The sequence below is a fragment of the Xenopus laevis genome, chromosome 9_10S (genome assembly GCF_017654675.1).
Source record: "Xenopus laevis strain J_2021 chromosome 9_10S, Xenopus_laevis_v10.1, whole genome shotgun sequence".
NCBI classification, from domain to species: domain Eukaryota; kingdom Metazoa; phylum Chordata; class Amphibia; order Anura; family Pipidae; genus Xenopus; species Xenopus laevis.
The window spans coordinates 73027223-73050530 of NC_054388.1; the positions used below are offsets into that span (position 1 = coordinate 73027223).

General features: G+C 40.1%; 1 pseudogene; it reads left to right on the plus strand.

Moving 5' to 3' along the window:
* LOC108703032 overlaps positions 1-23308 on the plus strand; it is a 93713-nt pseudogene that overhangs the window by 11099 nt on the left and 59306 nt on the right.

The following is a 23308-nucleotide window of genomic DNA, read 5'->3' on the forward strand; positions in this document are numbered from 1 at the left end:
AAGGCAAGTCTGGTGCAAGAGGTAACGTTCAGTAAAATCCGAATCTTAGTGAATTTGCATAGTTACATCCATTCGCCAGAGCGCAAATTCGCCTGGCGTTAGGGAGTGAAGTAACACTAGAGTCTATCTCCTACGCTAAGTTATGCCAAGGTAGTAACCGTTAGTAAATCAGCGAAGGTCTGAAATGACGTCACGCTGGCGGATTTTCGCCAGCGTTAGTCACTTCACCCTTTTGTTAATTTGCCCATTGGTGAGCAGACAAGATGATTAACTGCATAAGATCATCAGTCGATCAGAAATAGGATGGATCCTAACACTTTCATAGGGTTTATCTTTGGGGCCAGTGCAATTGGTTCATCCATAATTCCCTTGGGGGGCTTTAATATAAAAAGAAAATGTGGGATTGGTTTTTCTTTGTGAGTGTGATTGGTAGGCAGGACTGGTCTGGGATTCAAAATAGGCCCTGGCATTCCTAGTACACAGAGGCCCAAACAGCTCCACCAGCTCAGTTAATAGTGTCTATTGTATCTTACAGCAGCCCATCTGGCATTTGCCAGAACCTAAAGATTGCCAGTCTGGGCCTGTTGGTAGGTAGCAGTTGTGTAAAGATGCATCTGGCCTGTCCCGCATAAAAAGGGGCCTGGCGTGCATGGGACCCCTGCTACTAAACGTAAACCTGCTTGGCAGCTCACTCCCGCTATGACTGCACAGGGGGAACATAGGAGAGCAGCTGGATGGGGATTTTCTAACAATAATGGAGGGAACAGAACCCACTGTCCGAGCCAGAAAGGAGTTGATTTTTGCATTTTGTATTCCAATTACCTGCTGAATACTGGGCCAGACTTTTGTACCACAAAAATTAAAAAACACTTGAGGATCCACATCCCATCACACCATACCAGGATAATACCAAGAAAACCACATGTACCTCAGAAGAATATTTTTTTACTCTAAGGATGTCATCTCTACTTTCAGTAAAGTTTAGTTTTTTAATCTGTACAGTTTCAGAATGTCTGCTGCCCCACCCTTTCATATTATAGTAGTGTCAACATCAATGTGGGCTTTCATAGGTTCTGTCTTGTGCTATTTTTTTCCTTACAAAATGCCTTTGTACAGGGGCATTATTCGTGCCGTAACTTATAATATATGTGTGGGTGTATGCTTGATATGCTTTTCTGCCTTTTCTATATCAGAAGTATCTTTGGTTTTTGTTAATTCTAACACTAAACAAGAATACACGTTCACTTTCCAATTTCCTGTCCACCTTGCTGTTTTGTTTGCAGAAGAGAAGCTGATAAAACAAATTACCAGTCCACAAATAAGCCTTCCATATACTGACCTGCTCCTTATTTCAAAGGTAGCAGCTTGGGCAAAGGAGGGGGTTGTTTATACAGAGCCCATTATCTTTCTTTTTTTTAACTGTATTTTTTATTTTTAATTACATGAAAAAGTAAGTGGTACATTTCCATTTCAACACAATATTAAATACATGACATGGGTTATGAAGTATACAAAATATGATCAATCCATACAATATCATCATCTGACAATAACAGTCATTATCTTTCTTTTAACAAATTGCCCTGTTTATAAGTGTTCATTTAAACCAAGAGGGTTTTCCATAATTACTTTATAATAGCAAAAAAATAAACAGAAACATTTTTTAGTTTAAATTAAAAGAGTAGGCAGAACAAATTTTCAACACAAGCCCTATTTATTGTTTTAATTTTTCACAAATGAATTTACATTCAAAATGGCTGTTTTTAATTATGTAGTACTTTCTTATGTTAAACCTTTTAAATATCCTAGATCTTTGTGTTAGCTATGTATTTGTCTGAAAGTGTCCTCCTTCTAAACAATGTCAATACCAATGATGATATCTGTTCATTTTGTGCACATTAAAGAAACACTTTTGTCTATAGGATGGATTTAAGTTTAGTTTATTTAAATACATACATTAAGTTTCACATAACATCAAATATGACTTAAAATAAAACCACTTTTGATCAACTTGCGGTGAGTCGGAGCGGTTTTGCTCTCTCTAAAATAAAACCATGCCCCAAATAGCCAGCCTAGCAGAAATTCCATCCTTATTTCCATAAGTTTTGACGTCAGTCAGAAATCCATTAGATTAGTCATAACATGGTCTACATGATATAGAGACAAAAAGGATATGAATCCAGTCCATCAACCTTTTCTATACCATTGCAAGAAATTGATGGAAACTCAATGAAAATGCATTTATTCCAGTGAGGGAACATGAGAAGTAAGCTATGGCACGTAAAACCAGCAACAGCGAATAATAATGGGTGTTTTCTTTCTATATGGTTCTTGAAAATAATCATTATCCCAGCTGTTTTTCTACAATTTCACACCATATCTTTTTTCTTTTAGGTTTTATAACAAGATGTGGGGAGAAGCCCAGCAAGCCCTGTGTCACCTCCTTCAGCAGGAGATGCCAGATGTTCCACCGAAGCCTGAGAAGGATCGTATGGCAGCTGCTCAGTTTCTTAGCACCTTGTATGTCAGATATTTGCAGATTTTTCGCAGCCTGGAACTGGCATATGATCAGATGACACACCCCCAGAAGCGGAGGGTGGTCAGGCTTGTGTTAGATGGGGTGATGGGACGAATTTTGGAGCTAAAGAATGAGCTGGTTGAGCTGGAGATCTCTGAGTTTCACTATTTTGATGACATTCTGCAGGATTTGAAAATGGGACCAGTGAGTGTTTCTCTTCATAAAATGTCACCATAAGTGTTATTCATTTTGTATTTTCGTGAGTCTTTGTCTTAGGCTGTCAGGCCACAACCTTCCTTATAACCACTAATACCCTTCCTATTGTGCTATAAACCCTTACCAAGATGCCAGAGCAGGGTATGACCTATTGTCCATGATATGGCACCATGTTGTGTGTAGTCCTTTGGAAACAGATGATTATGGGAACATTGTGAATAATGCCCTTTAGGGCAATTATTTTAAAACAAGCTGACTTTGGAAGTTTATACAAAATAACAAATTCTACATTTTTAATATCATTATAAACTCAGCAGAATTGTGCCCAAATAATGAAATAGGTTTAATGTCCAAAATTATGTTTAAAAAAATAGCTGAACAGTTTTTTTTTCTGCTGTCTGTTTACAAAACTTTCTCTGCGGTTTATTTTATGTAACAGAACTTGTAAATCTAAGGCCATATCTAAACAATGTTTAAAGGCCATACAAGTAGCCATATATTATTTCTGACTGCTGCCAATATCTTGGTGTTCAGGGTTATATTTCCAGAATAATCGCACAAGAACATCAATTGTATACTATTTTCAGGTAATTTATTTCTTGTAGTAGTATAGGATTATGTGACCATTGTAGCCAATAATTGCTTTTGGTTCTTTGCCGTAGGAATGCCTTGAAATTCCCATTCCAAAATACTTCATCAAAGAAAAACTCGAAGTGTTAAAGGAACGAAAGCGAATTCTTTCAGAGATCTTGCAGCGAACTGGAACTCAGGATTCTGAAATGGTTGGTACATATTTAAATAGAACTATGTTTCACATTCATAGTAATATGAGTTGCCATGTATAGCTAAATGTAGGAGTTCTTCATCCCTACACCTATACAGCTGGTGTCTCATTAAATCTTTAATTCGGTTAACCCTTTATTTCTACTTTTGAAATATATATAGCCAAAACTTAGGCCTGGACTATGCCCTTTCAAGAATACCAGAATAAGAGCCACTCATTTCCTCTTCTGCAGTCTGTAACTGATGGAATTACATGGCTTTATAAATGTGTTGATTCATCCTCTGGTATACAGGAAATCCCAACTATATTATGAATGGAATTACTCAGGTTTTTATAAACGTGAATCCATTTGGTATGCATTCTAATACCCTTGGTTCTTTGTCATACAGTATAACATGTTATTAAATACAGATTATGTGAAATTTCCAAAGATGTTATTATTTTCTAATAATCAACTGCTTCATTTTTGCCCTGTTATTATTAATGCTCCAATTATTATTTATATAATGCTATCAGATTATACAAGATATTGTTTATTATTCACTCCAGTCCCCATCCTATTGGAGCTTACAATCTGAGGTCTCAGATTTAAAATGATCAGTTTCATTAAGAGCCTAATGAACTACCTGTGCATGTTTATGATGAATGAATCAAGGACCCCATCACTGCAAGGCAGTAATGCAAACTACTGGGTCACCTGCAGCCCATATGAGCAGTGTAAGAAACTTACCCAGGGGACGGCAGGGACGCCTGCCGCCCCCTCGACGGGGACGCCCGTCTCGCACCGCCGATGCGGTTAGGCCCCAGGCGCCGGCTCCTATGGAGCGCGTGGCGCGCATGCGCGACAATTAAAGGCGCAGGCACGCTGACGCAATTGCGTTGGCGTGTTTGCACAGGCGCTGGCGCTGATTCGCCAGCGTCCAATGGCGCCAAATTCAAATGTTTAAAGGGCCATCAGTCCTTTTGTGCTTTGCCCAACGTAGGTTCTCTATATGGTTCCTGGGTGTGATTTATTCTGTGATTCTTGTTGTGACCTTGGCTATCCCTGATTCCTGTTTGATTTCCGCCTGCCCTGACCCTTTGGCTTGTTCCTGACTACTCTTTGGATTCCGTTCTGTACTTCGACCCTGTTAGTTGCTGACCCGGCTTGTGACCTCGATTACTCTGCTGCTTACCGATTTTGTACTGCATTCCCGATTGGTTTTGACTCGGCCCGTTCCTGGACTTTGATAAACTTTACGTTACATTCCCTTGCTCGCCCAGAGTCCTCACTATTAAGTCCTGGCGGCATCCAAGTAGCGGAGGGCTCCTCCCGACGTGAAAGGCGGCGGTTATAGGCCGAAGCGTGAGCCGAGCCCGGGACATTGGGGTTTACTCTGGGTTGTGGGATACTGTACGTTACATTACGTTGGGCCCAAAAAAACTAGAAGATGGAGCCAGCTGAAGGTACTGCTTCCACCACTCCTTCGGAAGCGATTCTGCGAATCTTCTACAGAGGCTTGGTGAACAAGAGGACAAGCAAGACTATATTGTGCAATGTCTTCACGGTCTTTCTTCCAGACTTGACATGATGCAGCAACAGCCTGTTCCTGGTCCGAGTAATCCTACTACTCAGGCAAGCACTTCTCTACCTCCACCTACAGGTAGTACCTTCCATGAGCCCAAGGTTCCTTTCCCCGAAAAGTTTTCTGGGGATCGAAGTAAGTTTTTTACTTTTCGAGAGGCCTGTAAGCTACATTTCAGTTTTTTACCCTATTCTTTCCCTACTGAAGAATCTAGGGTGAATTTTGTAGTTACACTCTTACAGGGTGATGCCCAGCTCTGGGCATTTAGTTTGTCTCGTAGGGATCCAGCCCGGCACTCTTTAGAGGCTTTCTTTAATGCGATGGCTATAATTTACGATGATCCTGATCGTGCCGCTTCTGCCGACGCAGCCATACGTGCCCTTAAACAAGGCAAACGGCTGGCAGAGGATTATTGTACTGAATTCCGCCGTTGGGCGGTAGAGACGGGCTGGAATGATACGGCTCTTATGAGTCAATTCAGGGTTGGTTTGGCTCCGGCTATTAAAGATAGTCTTGTAAATTTTCCTACACAGTCTTCTCTGGATTCTCTCATGCATCTGGCTATCCAGATTGATCGAAGGCATAGAGAGAGACTCCAGGAAGAGCAGGTTACCTATGTTACCCCTCCTTCTGTAAATGTCTTTAACACCCCACAAGTCTTTCCTAGATCTTTAGAAGAACCTATGCAGATTGGTTCTACTCGTCTCTCTTCCGAAGAGAGGGTTCGTAGGAGGAATAATGGGTTATGTCTCTATTGTGGGGATAAGGGGCACTTTCGCAACACCTGTCCCAAAAGACCGGGAAACGACAGAACCTAAGCGGGTCTGGGGAGTCTTGCTTAGGTGATGTCGTTTCTACTCCCCAATCTTCTCAAATTTTAATTCCGGTTCTTTTGAGTTGGGACAGTGGTTGTGTGCAGAGCTCTGCCTTTTTGGATTCTGGGGCAGCGGGTAATTTTTTGGATTCTGGGTTTATTCAAAAACATGGTATTCCCTGGGAACCACAGGTTCCATCTTTCAGATTATCCGCCATTGATGGTAGATCTTTGGGTACAGGACTAGTATCTACTCGATCTAAGGTTATTCACATGTCCATTTCCGATCATTTTGAATCCCTTTCATTTTTCATTACCGAGTGCCCACAGACTCCAGTCATTTTAGGCCTTCCCTGGTTACAAGGTCATAATCACCAGGTTGATTGGCCCTCTGGTAAAATTTTGAATTGGAGTTCTGCATGTATGTATTCTTGTGTTAAGTCTGTCCAGACCCTGGCCGCTACTTCTTTAAAGGGTATCCCTCCTTGTTATGCCGCTTTTTCCGATGTTTTTTGTAAAAAAGCAGCCGAATCCTTACCCTCCCATAGACCTTATGACTGTGCTATTGAATTATTGTCTGGGTCTTCTCCTCCCAAGGGTAGGACATATCCTCTTTCTCTCCCCGAGTCTTTAGCCATGGAAGAATATATTAAGGAGAATTTGGAGCGGGGGTTCATTAGACCTTCTTCTTCCCCTGCGGGGGCTGGTTTTTTTTTTGTCAAGAAGAAGGATGGGACTCTTAGACCCTGTATCGATTATAGAGGGTTAAATAAGATCACGGTCAAGAATCGTTACCCTCTCCCTTTAATCTCTGAACTCTTTGATAGAGTGAAGGGGGCTGTTATTTTTTCCAAATTGGATCTAAGGGGTGCCTATAATCTAATCAGGATAAGGGAGGGGGACGAGTGGAAAACCGCTTTTAATACCCGAGATGGGCATTATGAATACTTGGTAATGCCATTTGGTCTGTGTAATGCCCCCGGTGTTTTTCAAGAACTGGTTAACGATATCTTCCGTGATCTTTTGGGTCGGTTTGTCGTTGTGTATTTAGACGACATTCTAATTTTTTCTTCGAATTTGTTTTCTCATCGTGCTCATGTTCGGGAGGTTCTTTCCAGGTTAAGGCAGAATCATTTGTATGCTAAGCTTGAGAAATGTCTCTTCGAAGTCTCTGCTGTACCTTTCCTTGGATATATTATTTCCCAAACTGGTCTTGAGATGGAGCCCACTAAGATCCAAGCAATTCAGCAGTGGGCACAACCTCTTTCTTTGAAAGCGATCCAGAGATTCCTAGGATTCGCTAATTATTATAGGCAATTCATTTTGAATTTTTCCAAATTGGTGGCCCCAATTACTGCCTTAACGAAGAAAGGTGTTGACCCTAGTATTTGGTCTGCTGAGGCTGTTGAGGCCTTTGGTCTCTTAAAAGAGGCCTTCATTTCTGCTCCAGTTCTCCGGCATCCAGACTCATCTTTGCCTTTTATTGTTGAGGTCGATGCTTCTGAGATCGGTGCCGGAGCAGTATTATCTCAACGACATCCTGTCTCCGGTAAAATTCACCCATGTGCCTTTTTCTCAAAAAAATTTTCCTCTGCTGAGGTCAACTACGATATTGGCAATAGGGAATTATTGGCCATTAAATTGGCATTTGAGGAATGGAGACATCTCCTTGAGGGTGCCAAGCATACGGTTTCTGTGTTCACAGATCATAAAAATCTGTTGTACATAGAATCTGCTAAACGGTTAAATCCTCGTCAAGCCAGGTGGTCATTGTTTTTCTCACGTTTTAATTTTCTCATCACCTACAGGCCTGCAGAAAGGAATCTGAAAGCAGATGCCCTTTCTAGAAGTTTTGTCTCCAAGCCTAGGGAGGATTCGGAACCAGTCCCTATTGTTCCTAAGGAGGTGATTGTGGCAGCCTTGAGTCCGGATCTCTCTACCTCCTTGTCGAATGCCCAGGTAGATTCCCCTCCTGATATTCCAGTGGGCAAGTTATTTGTTCCTAGTAATTTACGTGAAGCAGTCTTTCACGAGACTCATGATTCTAAAGTGGCTGGTCATCCGGGTTGTGCGAAGACTTGCGATTTGTTGTCTCGTACTCTCTGGTGGCCGACTTTAAGACAAGACGTTGCCAAATATATTGAGTCATGCCCAGTCTGCCAACGATCTAAGCCATCTAGATCTTTACCTCAAGGGTTGCTGCAGTCACTTCCTATTCCTGTGAAACCTTGGACTCATATATCCATGGATTTCATTGTAGAATTACCTCCATCGAATGGGCATACTGTTATCTGGGTAGTGGTGGACCGTTTTAGTAAAATGTCTCATTTTATTCCTCTTTCTACCCTTCCCTCTGCCAAGACTCTAGCTGAACTTTTCATTGTCCATATATTTAAGTTTCACGGGGCCCCTCTCAATATTGTGTCTGATAGGGGGGTTCAATTTGTGTCCAGGTTTTGGCGGGCTTTTTGTTCATTAATGGGTACTGATTTGTCTTTCTCTTCCGCATATCATCCCCAGACCAATGGTCAGACTGAGAGGACAAATCAGACTCTGGAACAATATCTTAGATGTTATGTCTCCTGCAATCAGGCACTTTGGGTTAATTTTCTTCCGTGGGCCGAATTTGCCTATAACAATGCCATTCATTCCTCCACTGGCAAGTCTCCTTTTTTCACGGTGGTTGGTCTTCATCCCAGAGTTTTTTCATTCTCAGGTTCATGTGATCTTCCTGCTGTTAATTCCTTTGTGGAAGAATTTTCTAAGACCTGGCAGGAGGTTCAGAAGTCATTATCTTCTGCAGTAGCTGCTCAGAAGAAGGCTTCAGACAAACATCGGAGAGATTCTCCGGTGTATCAGGTTGGTGACAAGGTTTGGCTCTCCTCCAAAAACATTTCTCTGAAAGTCCCTTCAGCCAAACTGGGTCCCAAATTTATTGGTCCTTTCTCTATATCTGATGTTATCAACCCATGTACTTTCAGGTTAAATCTTCCTCCCGAACTCAAGATTTTTAATTCTTTCCATGTATCTCTGTTGAAACCCGCTAGAGTGGTACGTCAGAATTCTCCTCCCCCTCCTATTTCTATTGAGGGTCAATCTGAATTCTTTGTTCACAGATTGGTTGACTCTCGTATCTCTAGGGGTAAACTCCAATATCTGGTTCATTGGAAGGGTTATGGTCCTGAGGAGAGATCCTGGGTTTTCGCCTCTGATGTTAAGGCGGATAGGTTGGTGAGACAGTTTCATTCAAAATTTCCCAACAAACCTAAGGGTCCAGTGGCCCCCTCTGGAGGGGGGGTAATGTAAGAAACTTACCCAGGGGACGGCAGGGACGCCTGCCGCCCCCTCGACGGGGACGCCCGTCTCGCACCGCCGATGCGGTTAGGCCCCAGGCGCCGGCTCCTATGGAGCGCGCGGCGCGCATGCGCGACAATTAAAGGCGCAGGCACGCTGACGCAATTGCGTTGGCGTGTTTGCACAGGCGCTGGCGCTGATTCGCCAGCGTCCAATGGCGCCAAATTCAAATGTTTAAAGGGCCATCAGTCCTTTTGTGCTTTGCCCAACGTAGGTTCTCTATATGGTTCCTGGGTGTGATTTATTCTGTGATTCTTGTTGTGACCTTGGCTATCCCTGATTCCTGTTTGATTTCCGCCTGCCCTGACCCTTTGGCTTGTTCCTGACTACTCTTTGGATTCCGTTCTGTACTTCGACCCTGTTAGTTGCTGACCCGGCTTGTGACCTCGATTACTCTGCTGCTTACCGATTTTGTACTGCATTCCCGATTGGTTTTGACTCGGCCCGTTTCTGGACTTTGATAAACTTTACGTTACGTTCCCTTGCTCGCCCAGAGTTCTTCCCTCAGTCTCCTCACTATTAAGTCCTGGCGGCATCCAAGTAGCGGAGGGCTCCTCCCGACGTGAAAGGCGGCGGTTATAGGCCGAAGCGTGAGCCGAGCCCGGGACATTGGGGTTTACTCTGGGTTGTGGGATACTGTACGTTACAAGCAGTTTCTCAGATACAGCAGCTCCATGAAATACCGTATATACTCGAGTATAAGCCGACCCGCGTATAAGCCGAGGTACCTAATTTTACCTACAAAAACTGGGAAGACTTATTGACTCGAGTATAAGCCTAGACACAACTACAGCGCTGTCTCCCAGCAGCGCACAATCCGCCAAAGCGACCCCCCAGCGATCAACCGGACTTCTTTGCAAAGTTGATGGTGACAGAGAATTGCCAAACGGATTACTGTGTGCATTGTCCCACTGTCCCACTACCATGTGCAGAGGGTGCTGTGTGATATTGCCATCACTGTTAATCTTTTGTTTAACCAACAGAGGGTGCTGTGTGATATTGCAGTCACTGTTATTCTTTGATATAAACAACAGAGGGCGCTGTGTGATATTGCAGTCACTGTTAATCTTTCATATAACCAACAAAGGGTGCACTGTTATTCTTTCATATAACCAACAGAGGGTGCTGTGTGATATTGCAGTCTCTCCCCAAGCGAACTGTTGCTATAGGAATGATTAAAAGTGACTGCAATCTCAGCTAATGCCAGCTGACTCGAGTATAAGCCGAGGTAGACTTTTTCAGCACATTTTGGATGCTGAAAAACTCGACTTATACTCTAGTATATATATATATATATATATATATATATATATATATATATATATATATATATATATGTGTGTATATATGTATATATGTATATAACCACCAATCCCAACTCATCTCCTCTGTGCAGGCACATGGGCACTAGAATGTTAGGACCCATATACTGGGATGTGGGGCCACAGCATTATAACAAATTAGAGTAACATTTCTTTGCAGGGTTTACTTACTGAAGTAATACTTAAGTCTTTCTATGCCAAGTTCCCTTAAGCTTGTGATCCTGTGTGTTGGCAGTAAGCATGCAGTATGCCTGAGGAATTTTAAGTGACCAGTAGTCATAAACATTTCAATCAACTACTTTTTCCTGAAGCAGATATATGTGCCTCAATATTAAACAATAACATTTAGGGGACTATTTATAAAATATGTTGGAAATATGGCAAAGTCTGTAGATTATTTTTTAAAACTTTTCCTATTTAAACTGCACCTTTTTTTTCTTCCTATTTTACTTTTGTGCAAATCCAGAAATTCCGCTGCAGGTATATTGCCTGGATGTGAGCTGCAGGCTTGGGGGCAGATTCCCTTAAGGGCGAAATGACTGACGCTAGGGAAAATTTGCCAGTGTGACGTCATTTTGGAACTTCACAGATTCCCTAACGGGTGCAGGCATCACTTCGCTAGGGAAGGAGATAGACGCTTGCGTTGCTTCTCACTCTAACGCCAGGTGAACTTTCACTCTGGCGAACGGACGTAACTCCGCAAATTCATTAAGATGCGGATTTTACTGAAGGTTACCTCATTCGCCAGACTTGCCTTCTTCAGCTCAGACCAGGTGAAGTGCAATGGAGTGCATAAGACTTTCTCAATTTTTAGTGCAAAAAGTCCCAAAAACCATGGCGTCTTTTCCTGCAAAGGTCCGTAAAAAATTTTTTTGGGTAACCCAGGTTCCCCCCTAAATGTTCTAACACATGGAACATAAACTTTACACTGGGCTCATGTATAAGGCATTATAACAACTCTATGTTGTGTAATGTAATGAATTTGCTGCAACATACAGTATACGTCCATGTAACTTTATCATTATCCGCCGTATGCAAATTAGGCAATGCTAGCGCATCTTTGCTTTGATTGTCGAAGTAACGCTAGCGAAAATTCACCAGCGTTTGGTGCCCATGGACGCAACTTTGCACTTTAGGGAATTGGCGTTGTCCTATCGAATTTATGCCTGGCAAAGTGTTGCGATGGCTGTGAAGCTGTCGCTGGCAAAATTTCTCCGGTTAGGGAATTTACCCCTTGATGTCAATACCCTCTAATTTTTGCACCACTTCATTCTTTGCCTATACAGTGTCTGTATTCCTGTGTGTCTTCCAGTCCTGCTCATGCTTGTTTGTTTATATTTTGTCAGGAAGGAACATATTTATGATCTGCAATCATGGATTTTGTTAGCTAGACATCATTGGTTATTCCCACTGGATTCGGTTTATTGGAATATAATGGGAAAAATATACAATGTAAATAGTGTTAGCTTCTATTTATTTATACAATAAAGTATGCATAGCTAATTGTCTGCACAGAGCATTCCTTTTCTGCATGTTTGCATTTATACATGAAAATGGGAGTTATCATGCTGACTGAGTCAGTAGAGACATTGTATTATAAGAACAGTTCCCCAGTGTTAAAAAATAGATTGCACAATTCTAACAAAACAGTTAAACGTTACAAAAGTTATTATGGCACATATGTATTTATGTATATATATGGATTATTTCACTGGTTTGAAGGAAAATTATACCCCCGAACAATGTAGGTCTCTTTAAAAATATATTGAATAAAACAGCTCATATGTAAAACCGTGCGTCATATAAATAAACCATTTTCATAATAATATAATTTTCTAATAGTGTGTGCCTTTGGGTAATCCTAAATAAAAAAATGCCATTTAAGAAAATAAAGGCCATCCCCTGAATCGTATGATTCACTGTGCACACAAACATACCAAACAAACCATACATGTTAGGTCACATGAGCCAATTAAAAGACAGAGTTCTGTCTTCTGCTTCCACAGTTCTTCCTGTTAGAGTTGTAGTATTTCTGGTCAGGTGATCTCTGAGGCAGCACACAGACCATCACTAAATGGGGGCTCAAGGCAAGAGATGTAAAAGGGCAATATTTTTATATACCAGTTTGATAAGATTTTTTAATATACCACTTAATTTAATATAAACTATCTGTTGCTTAAATATTCATTTTGGGGGTATAGTTTTCCTTTTAATTAAGGAAAATAAATGCAGTTACCAGCATTTTTCAATGTGTCATTATTGTAAATGTTACCATAAAAGTAAAACTTTGCTAATTACATCTTAAAAAGGCTAATATATGTGTAAGTATATGTATTATATGTAATGTTATGTATTCTGTCCCAATCTATAATAGTGTAGTGACTAACCTCTAATGGGTGTGTAAAGTCATTAATAAAAAAAATGGGAAAGGCAAAAAAATTTCCATTAATTTAATACTGTTTTTGCCAACCCACAAAAGCTTTTAGGGGCCATGTGTGTATGGACCCACAGTCCATCATTCATCATCATAATCATCATCATAGCATATTAAGCTCAGTGTTGTGTAAGGCAACAACAAAGGATTTCCACATTTGTCTGTCTTTGGCCAATTTGGTTACTGTGCCCCATATTTGTTCTTAAAAGAACAGTTCAGTGTGAAAATAAAAACTGTATAAATAGATAGACTGTGCAAAATAAAAAATGTTTCTAATATAGTTAGTTACCCAAAAATGTAATTTATAAAGGCTGGAGTGACTGGATGTATAACTCTGAGTTAGTCAGCGACTTGAAGGGGGGCCACATGGTACATATCAGTTCAGTGAGTTTGCAATTGATCCTCAGCATTCAGCTCAGATTCAAAAGCAACAGACATGACCCATGTGGCCCCCTTCAAGTCTCTGATTGGTTACTGCCAGGGTAACCAGTCAGTGTAAACCAAGAGAGCTGAAAAGTAGGAAGTAGTGTTCTGACATATGTTAGACATCCAATCACTCCAGCCTTTATACATTACATTTTTGCCTAACTAACTATATTAGAAAGATTTTTTATTTTGTACAGCATATCTATTTACCCAGTTTTTTTTTTTACACTGAACAATTCCTTTAAGTTCTGCCTCCCCTTTACATTGCCATGGCACTCTATGATGACGTCTCTTCTGCCTCCCATCCGGTGTCCAGGGAAGAGCAATGCAGGTGACTGAGTCTGTGTTACACTTTGGTACATGTCCAGTCCACCATGTCCACACCACCTTTAAGCAGGTCTTTAAAAAATGTTCCACGTGCATATAAATTCTGCTTTGGAAAATAAGTCCCTACCATTTGAACCTTAATCTTCTAGAAGGCAGTGACCACTTATTGGAAGGTCCTTTGGCTACAGGCTTCTCCTAGCACCTATCAGGGAAGATAAGAAGACAGTACAATTCCACTGAGATACTGATGAGATATAAAGATATCCACGTATTATAGCAACATTAGCTTAGTTTTTAGTTTATTCCAAATTTGTTCCAAAAATGATAAGCAAGAATGATATTAAATTTGTTCAAATACTTCTGCAATAAAGGATTAAAATAAATATATTTGTCATTTATAGACCTCCACCAAGTTTTGAAGTTAACATTATAAGCAATAGTTTTACATAACTTTACTAATAAGGTTATAAAATGAAACAGGAGACAACCCTGTACCATCTTGCCTGTACACATGTAAATAATTTATTTTTGGATTAAGTAAAATATGTCTGCTGTCATTCTCAATCCAGAACTAATATACAGGCAAGATAGTACATGTTGGAACACAAAGAAAATGCCTTAAATAATAGAGAAAAAATGAGTGCCACAACAAGTTCAACCAGTGCAAATATATTGACATCTATGGGGAAAAAGTGGAACCTAATTAGGAGAAAAGTTTTTTCTCCATGATTTAATATTTTTTTTGTCTTTGTTTTGTTGGTGTTCCTCTTTAAGCCATTTTCGACTGACTATTTGTAATGCTAGTGTTTGGGTTTCATTTATTCTTCCAAATTTGATTTGATTGACATTCCATTCCATTGTAACCGTCCAAAATTATTGCGCTGGTGCTAAAAAATCTGGTTGAGCTTTATCTTTTTGTATGGGTTCTCTGGCCAACCTAAATTAGGAGGCTATTTGTGTTTTTTTGTTTAAGCTCTGCTTTATATTTATGATAAACAAGTTCATATCATTTTATCAAACTAGTTATCTTGGCAAGCTGTTACATGATATGGATCTCTCCTTTTAATTAAATCCCCAAAACGTGCCTTCTGCGCCTTTTAGCTATAGTAATGATTGTCTTCTTTTTCAAGGAGGGACACAATCATCAAGATATTTTACTGTATAGTCTGCTATTCTGTTACTGCAAGCATAAAAAACTGCAACTAAAAATAAAATAGCTTTATATTAAAAAATACATAAATAAATAATATAAATCAATGTTCTAAAAGTGACATATATTTGTTGATCCATTTAAATTTAGCACTGTAATATTGTGAATTGCAGTATAGATACTCCCTTGCAACTAGGTGTGACAAATCCAGAAGGCAACGAAGGGGTTAAGTGGTGCTTGAGGGCTTGTAACCAAGTTCAGGGAGACTCTTTGTGATGATTTGTACTGCACTTTATCAGGCCACTCATTAATCCTTTCTCCTCTTTCAGGAATACCTCATACTAGTAACTCTCTGGGTGCATGGCAGGAAATATCTGTTTAATTCCTGATCTGTTAGGTTCCACTTGTAATTTATTGTCAGTTCTTTAAATACATGAACTGTTTTCTTAGGGAGCAGAGGAAAAACAGTCAGAGAGAGGCCATAAAACATTAAAACACAATCATTGTTAAACTACACAAAAAATAAACCACTTTTTTACCAGAACAGAAAGAACAGCACCTTCCACCATGTAATAAACCATTCCTATGTACATGATTATTATCATCCTTTATTTATATAGTGTTGACATATTTATGTAGCTCTTATACAGAGATTGTTCATCATTCGCATCAATCTCTGCCCCAATGAAGCTTTAAAGCTGTAGGGCTCATTTACAAATGCAGTGCAATGTTCAAGATTCACATTCAAATCGCTGTGTTCTTTCACCCACGGTGCAGCTGTAGTAATAAATATAGGATATCTGCTTTTATTTGCACCAGTATGAATGCTCATCAGCAAAGCTGCAGGGCGTAACATATTAGTGTCTGATTCTGATTTGTGTGGTGCTAGCAAGTCCTGTTAGTTGCACTTGAGAAAAAGACTTGTGGATTTACCTTTGCCTATGTACTAATAAAGGCCCCTAGTAACTAACCCAAGGCAAAGTTTTTGTGGGCTGGAATACAAATGCCTGTGACTGACACCAGATAGGATCCTGGGAAGAGGTAGAGGGAAGCAACAGGTAACCAGGTAACAGGTAAGGCCCATAATTAATGTGCTCCATTTTTTGTGCAAGAGTATCTAGGAGGCATACTATATGTTTTCCTGCAGTGTGTCTCTTTCATATTATCACATTCTAATACATGGCTCCCCAACCTTTTTTTACCTAGTTTTTTTAGCCACATTCAAAAAAATGTTGGAGAGCAACATAAACAGAGGCTCTGTTTGGCAGTACACGTGGTTTCTATGCACCTAAAGCTTGCATTTAAGCCAATAATTATTATTATTAAAAACATTATTCTACCTCAGTGATTGTTGAATTTCTTTCAGTTCAAGCCCATCTTTGATCAGAACAACGCATAGCTCATTGCAATGTTACAATTATAGATATAGGAATCTATTGGTGTAGGGTCATTCAGCCATAGTTTCAACAGCAAATAAGTTTTCATCTCACCATGAATGACCTTCACACTGGGGTTTGAGTATCTCAAACACTCTCCACTGGTACTGGTACTTGTACTTGTGCTCCTGTCACTTCTCCTAGCCTGCAGTTTGAGGGCAGTAAACACTAACATTTTATCCTCAATTTTCATTTCAGGAAAATACAGACTTTCGTAAAGACTTCCATATGTCATAAATGGGGAGTGCTATAGTTAGGTTCATTTAAAGCAGTACTATTCAACAACTTTTTACAAGTAGTCAGCTTATTATTTCTCATTGCGTGTTCAAAAGCTGGAGTAAGTTAAAATAATAATGTCATACAAAGAAATCTATAAAGCCCTTGAGCAGACCGGGCCCATAAAAAATCCCTTGGAGGGCCACATGTTACCTACAAGCTTCTAGCTGGACAGCCCTGTCTTAAGGGGACCCCAAGGAGTGTTGCTGGACTATATAGGAAAGCTAAAATGAGACTTAAAAAATTAGATCTTCACAAGACCAAAACTATAAGTCTAGTTTATTAACACCTCTAAAAATTCCCATTATATAAATATATTGTAATTATAATTAACTGGTAAAAACAATTACCATGTGCTTTTTAAGCTATCAAGGTGCTAAGGCATTATGGACATGTAATACATTTGCTCCCACACATATGTATGAAGATTCAGACATTATTGATAGATGTGTAGAAGGTTGATCTCTTCGTTCTCCATGCTCAGGCAAAAGCTGTGAAGCAGATGTCCTTGGATGAAGCTGTTCGTGTGATCCAGGTTTCGTAAAGGGCATGTCAAGGGCGTCTGAGAGCAAAGTTCATGAAAGAGATACATCTGGAAGAAAAAAGGGAGAGGCTTGCAAAACTACATGGCGAGAAAGTTTTAGACCCTGAGATAGCTGCGCTGCTCATTCAGAAGGTAATTCTCCCTATCTATGGTTATTTACACTTATGTTATAACTCTCCTTTCAAATCAACACTGAATATGGAGAGACACAATCCTCACTCTATGGACATATTTACTAAAGGGAAATCTTTCCCCTTGGCCTTAACCCAGCCAAAGTTCACATCAATACGTCAGGTGTATTTTAGTGGTGACATTGCATATGTACTTAAAGGAACAGTAACACCAAAAAAAATGAAAACGTTTTAAAGGAATGACGATATAATATACTGGTGTGTTTGCTCAGAAACACTACTATAGTTAACAAAGTGCTGTGTAGCCATGGAGGCAGCCATTCAAGCACAGAATACACAGTAAATACGTTCTGAAGAATCACATTGTATGCTACAAGATTTATCTGTTATCTGCAGTGCCACATTTTCTCCTTTTGCAGCTTTGAATGGCTGCTCCCCATGGCTAAACATCAGCTTGTTTATATAAACTAATATAGGGGTTCTGAAGCATACACACCAGTTTTACCAGTGCAGCACAACAGTACATTATATTTTCATTACGTTAAAAAACTTTTTTCCTGTTCCTTTAAAGTCATAAGTGTAAGGTGCCAGCATTTTGCTGGCATAAATTCTCTGCATGAATTAGCCAGTGTTATTTCCCCATATAATTGTCCTGGTGAAAAGATGTCAATGTACGAAAATAGAAAATTAAATACTCCGAAACTTATCATACCACTTCTGAGTAAATTAACGGAGTTCTGTCAAAGTTTCCTTCCAAATAAAGAAGTTTGGCAGCTAAAACCTAACAAGCTTTTATAAGAGTAAATGGGAGGTGTATTTTCACCAGTCAAGCTATTTTATTGTCATTTCTGGAACACTCAAATTCAAAAATTTGTAAATAGGCCTTTTTATAGTAGGATGCATAATAAAAGCCAAACCCCTAGAATTTTATGACTGTAAAGGAGGAAGAATGAAATGTATTCCCTGATAAACTAGAAAAAAGTGGATATATCTTTATAAATCACTAATCATATGTTACTACAGTTTACATTCTGCTCCGATCTTATCTGAATTATAAACAAAAGCTTTTTTTTTTTTTAGATGAAAGTGTTTCTTTAACACAGGCATTAACTGTAAATCTTTATTAAGACAGCACCTCTTTTACAGTCTCTTTTACTGCAATGTGTAGTGTTTTATAGTTGAATAAAATCTTTAGAAATATTAATTTCTAATATAACACAACAAAACCTATTGGCAATTATTTCTTTATTTATATAGAACCAGCACATTACACAATACTTTCCAGAAATTGTTTATAATTTATCAGTCCCTGCCCCTAGTGAAGTGGAACTTAACATCTAAGGTCCCTATCACATTCACACAATTGGGTCAGTTTGATCAGACACCCATTAACCTATTTGTCATTTTGCGGTAAGAAGCCCAAAGCGACACAGAGAGAACCTACCAACTCTTTGTAAAAGGGTGTTGATCAGGAATCAACTCAAGACTGCAGCACTGTAAAGCTGGCTATATACATATTTATAACTGGTCGGACTGTTTGGATGATTTTTTTCTGCAGCTGCAGGCCTGGATTTCTTACAACCAGGTCCTATCTCGCATGCGTGCACATGTGCATACACCAGAGCTGGACGACAGCACCCCTAAAACGTAGCCATCCTAGTCCCATGCCTTTGTAGCCTCGTCACAAATCCAGGCCTGTGTTGTCGGTTTCGGCTTGATGTCATAAAAGGGTGTGGGAGGGAAATGTTTCAACAGACCATTCTGTTTTCTGTGATTTTACCAGATCAGAGTTGCTCCATTCAAATGTAAAATGTAATCTTTTGGAGCATCTTGTTGGTTGGCATCTGGTGCATCTGCAGAATATCTTCCAATTGTGTGCCTTATTAGACAGTAAGATTGTTTGGTAAAGGATACTTGTTCTTACACCATATCTATTACAATTCTCCTTGTTTGATGTATAATAACACATCACTTGTTTTAATTGACAGCCTCCAACCAGTGGGGTTTCATTCACAATAAAAGATGAGAACTGTGTTTCAGACAGCAATCTCATTAGGGTAGTAAGAAGAAGGTAGAAAGTGAAGGGCCTAAGGAATCAAAGGCAACCAGGCTAAAGAAGAGCAGGGGTAGCAGGGCTTTATGTTTGATAAAGCTTTTTTTTGATATTGCGTTTATTGTTTTCCTTTTACGAATGTTGTAGAGGATCCTCAAATTTTAGTGTACATGCCGCAAGCCATTTTCTCTGTTTATAAATGTCAGGCATGGATGCTCGAGCTAATCTCTCTCCATCTTGTCCATACTGCCTGTATCACCCACACTCCTTTCCTCTGTGTTTTCCTCAATTGCTACTTGTTCTCTAGAACTCAGGAAGCTGATTAGATTCCAGCCATATCCTCTCTGATTTTCCGTTCTCACCATAGGTCTGGCAAGGCTACATCCAAAGGAAGAGAACCAAGCAGCACAGAGAGACGGAAATGATTTTCCTGGGCATGGTAGGTTCACCAGAGGCCAGTGCTTTTCAGACACATTCACTGCCAGACCACAAACAAAACATCTTTCACTATTTTTCCAGTCTTATTCTCCTCTTCTTCACCCAAATATACAGGATTGATAAACGGATTTGTCTTTGCTATTTCATTTCATCTGTATCATTAAAGAAGAAGGAAAGGCTGGAGGCACTTGAGGGTGTCAAACGTTAGGCACCCCAAATGAATTTATCGACTTACCAAAAACCCAGGGCCAGTGCTCCTATCATTAGAAATCTGTATCGGCCCCGGGTTATAGGAGTGAACACCACGGAGCAATCTACTTCCATTTTCTTCTGTCTTCGCGCGGCTGCGCATGCGCATTAGAGCGAACAGCCGAACTTTAACTTTAAAGTCAGCTTTTTAATTCAACTGCGCATGCATCAGTCTGGGAAAATAGAAGACAGAAGAAAATGGAAGTAGATCTCTCCGTGGTCCTCACTCCTATAAACCGGGGCCGTGCAGATTTCTCCTGATAGGAGCACCGGCCTTGGGTTTTTGGTTAGTCGATACAATCATTTGGGGGTGCCTAAAGTTTGGCACCCCCCGGTGCCTCCAGCCTTCCCTTCTCCTTTAAGCAAATTCGTGTTCTACCTTCTCCCATTATAATGGAAATAATATTCTATTGGGGGAATATAATAAAAGTTGCAAAGAGCAAAACAATTTGCACAAATAAAAATTCACATTTCGCAATGTTATACTCTTCCTTAAACTGTTAATTGTATTGCAAATTTAAATTGTGCATTGACAACTTTTAAGAAGTGCTTGAAGGTGTCGTAATCTTTTGGAGCAAACATAACAACTTGTTCAGTAAGAAGTTTTATTACATTCACTGCGCACTAGTGCAAACTATTCTCCTGCTGTCGGAAGTGGCTGCTTAACAGTTTCGGATTCACAAAAGCTATATTAAATTTGCACAAAGGAAAATTTGTTCTCACAAACGCATACTTTTCTCCAATACCGACTTTTATTACATTCCCCATACATGTTTCTTTTAACAGCAGCATTGGCAGACTGGTTTAGTCCACAAACAGCAAAAATCAGGGTAACAAAGTGTACCCAGCAGTTCTACCTCCCCCTGTGCCTCATACAATTCCTTTTTCTAAAGAAAAAGGCTTATCTGATTAGATCAAGGGCTTGTCATTCCAGGGCAATGCAGCAATTAAAAGAAATTGCAGATATTATTTATAGAAAAACAGGCTTTTAGATGAAAGTTTTGTGCAGCAGCCACCTACAAGGGAGGGCAATAGAACAATGTTAGAAATAGGGATGTACAAAATCCATAATTTTTTTATTTGGCTCAATATTGTATTCTCCACAAAAGATTTGTTCAAACACTAAACCTTAATCTGCATATTTACATCTGAGATACATTTTTAAAAATTGCATCATCTGTCAACCAAAAATTGTCTCATTAATTGTGTGGAGCTTTAAAGTCACATGCCTTTTAGGGTTCTACCAAAGCAAAATAACCCTGTATTTACATGTGCCTTGGACCAGGCATTTAAGGGATTCTGTCATGGGCAAACATGTTTTTTATAAAATGCACACGTTAATAGCACTGCTCGAGCTGAATCCTGCATTGAAAACTGTTTTTCCAAATAGCAAACAGATGTGTTTATTTACAGCACTCAATACTAAAAATCTTTGGCTAGCCCAAGCTGCAACTTCTTTAGCTACACTAAGAGAAATTATCTGAAAGAAGTTCCATTGTGAAGTGCTGACTGTTTATTGGTTATTCAATAAAATTTTAAATTGCAATGTATACAGTGTAATTTCATTATACAAACTGCAAATTGCTTTGCGGCAGGGGGCCCTTGAGAAAGCAGCCCCGGTGGGCCCCCAGTCTATCAAGTAATAAACTGGTATAAATCACCCTTGTTGTTTCTTCTTGAAGGTATCTTAAGCCCCTGCTTCCATCCAAAGCTGAATCCAATAAAGGTGCCTTTATTCACGGTCACACGACATGTTTCGAGCTAGGTAGCTCTTTTTCAAGTGTGTGAAAAAGAGCTACCTAGCTCGAAACATGTTGTGTGACGGTGAATAAAGGCACCTTGCAGCTATAAGCGCTTTTGGTATTCTTTCCCCACCTCGTTTGCTTTATTGGGCCCCCAGTCTGACCCTGGTAGAAGCTGTTTACTGCCAGCGGAACTGCAGGAGTCTTCATGTCCATTGTGATGTCAAGCTCATGGTCGGAATTTGTGCAAAATTGTTGACTGATTTAGTACACAGGGGATACATACTCTGCCAGGAAATGGCTGTGCCTTGTGCATATCACAGCACTTCCCCAAATCCTGTTGCAAAGCAGGCTGCAGCTTTCACCACTTTTAAAGTTTCCTTTCACATATTGATATTGCTCCCTTGTGAGAGAAGAAATGTGATTCTGACAACTATGTGCAGAGCCTGATCCTATGGTTATGAGGAGCCAGATGAGGTTTAGCCATTTTCCTGTATCTTATTATAAATTAATGGACTAAGAGACATCTGCACAGCTTTGATTTTTACATACTTCCTGTACCTACCCAGGTATATTAAGGTGAAAGGTGACATGGTCAATTTTATCAGGAGCCTGCTTGGTTCTTTTAGAGTGTCGGAGACAGCTGGAGTACCTGCAGTGGCGGAACTACTGGGGGAGCAGGGGGATGCGATTGGGCCAGGGCCCGACAGCTCACGCACCACTGTTTAAATCGCAGGCCCCAGCTGCTCGCCCCGCACCAGGGCCAGCCTCCCTCTAGTTACGTTACTGAGTACCTGACATATGGAGAACATGCAAACCCCTTGCAGATAATGTTCTTGTTGAAATTTAACCCAGCACTCCAGCACCATAAAGCTACTGTGCACTGTGCTGCCCACATATGGATAAAAGTGTCTCAAGCAGAGGGGTTTGTGCACACCTATTTGCTGCTTATTTGTTCCTGTGTCAAACACATTGGGGTATATTTTTCAAAGAGTGAGATAGAGATGGCCACAATCTGCTCGAGTGAAATTTTGCCACTCCATTCATTTCTACGGAATTTTGAAAGGCATGTTTATCAAAGGATGCATTTTCACTTTCACCCATTGATACATACTCTTTTAAAAATCCCATCGAAATAAATGGAGATTGGTGGAATTTCACTTGAGTGGACTGCAGCCATCTCTTACTTCACTCTTTGATAAATATACCCCATTGTATGTATGAATACGAATGCTGATTTCACAAATATTAGGGCAGATTCACTAAAGAGTGAATTGTCACCAGTGAACACTTTGCATACTTCGCCAGGCAAAAATTCGTTACCACTACGATAATTCACTAAAATGCAAGTTGCATCCTGGGTGCCGAACGCCGACGAGTTTTCGCTAGCGTTACTTCGGCAGTGACAGCTTTTCAAAGCAAAATTATGCTAGCAATCGCTTCTGCATAGTGAAACTTCATTAGTCCTTTTACACTTAGTTCAATTTGAATAGGGCGTTGTATGGACGTCTTTATTAGAGACGTTGGTG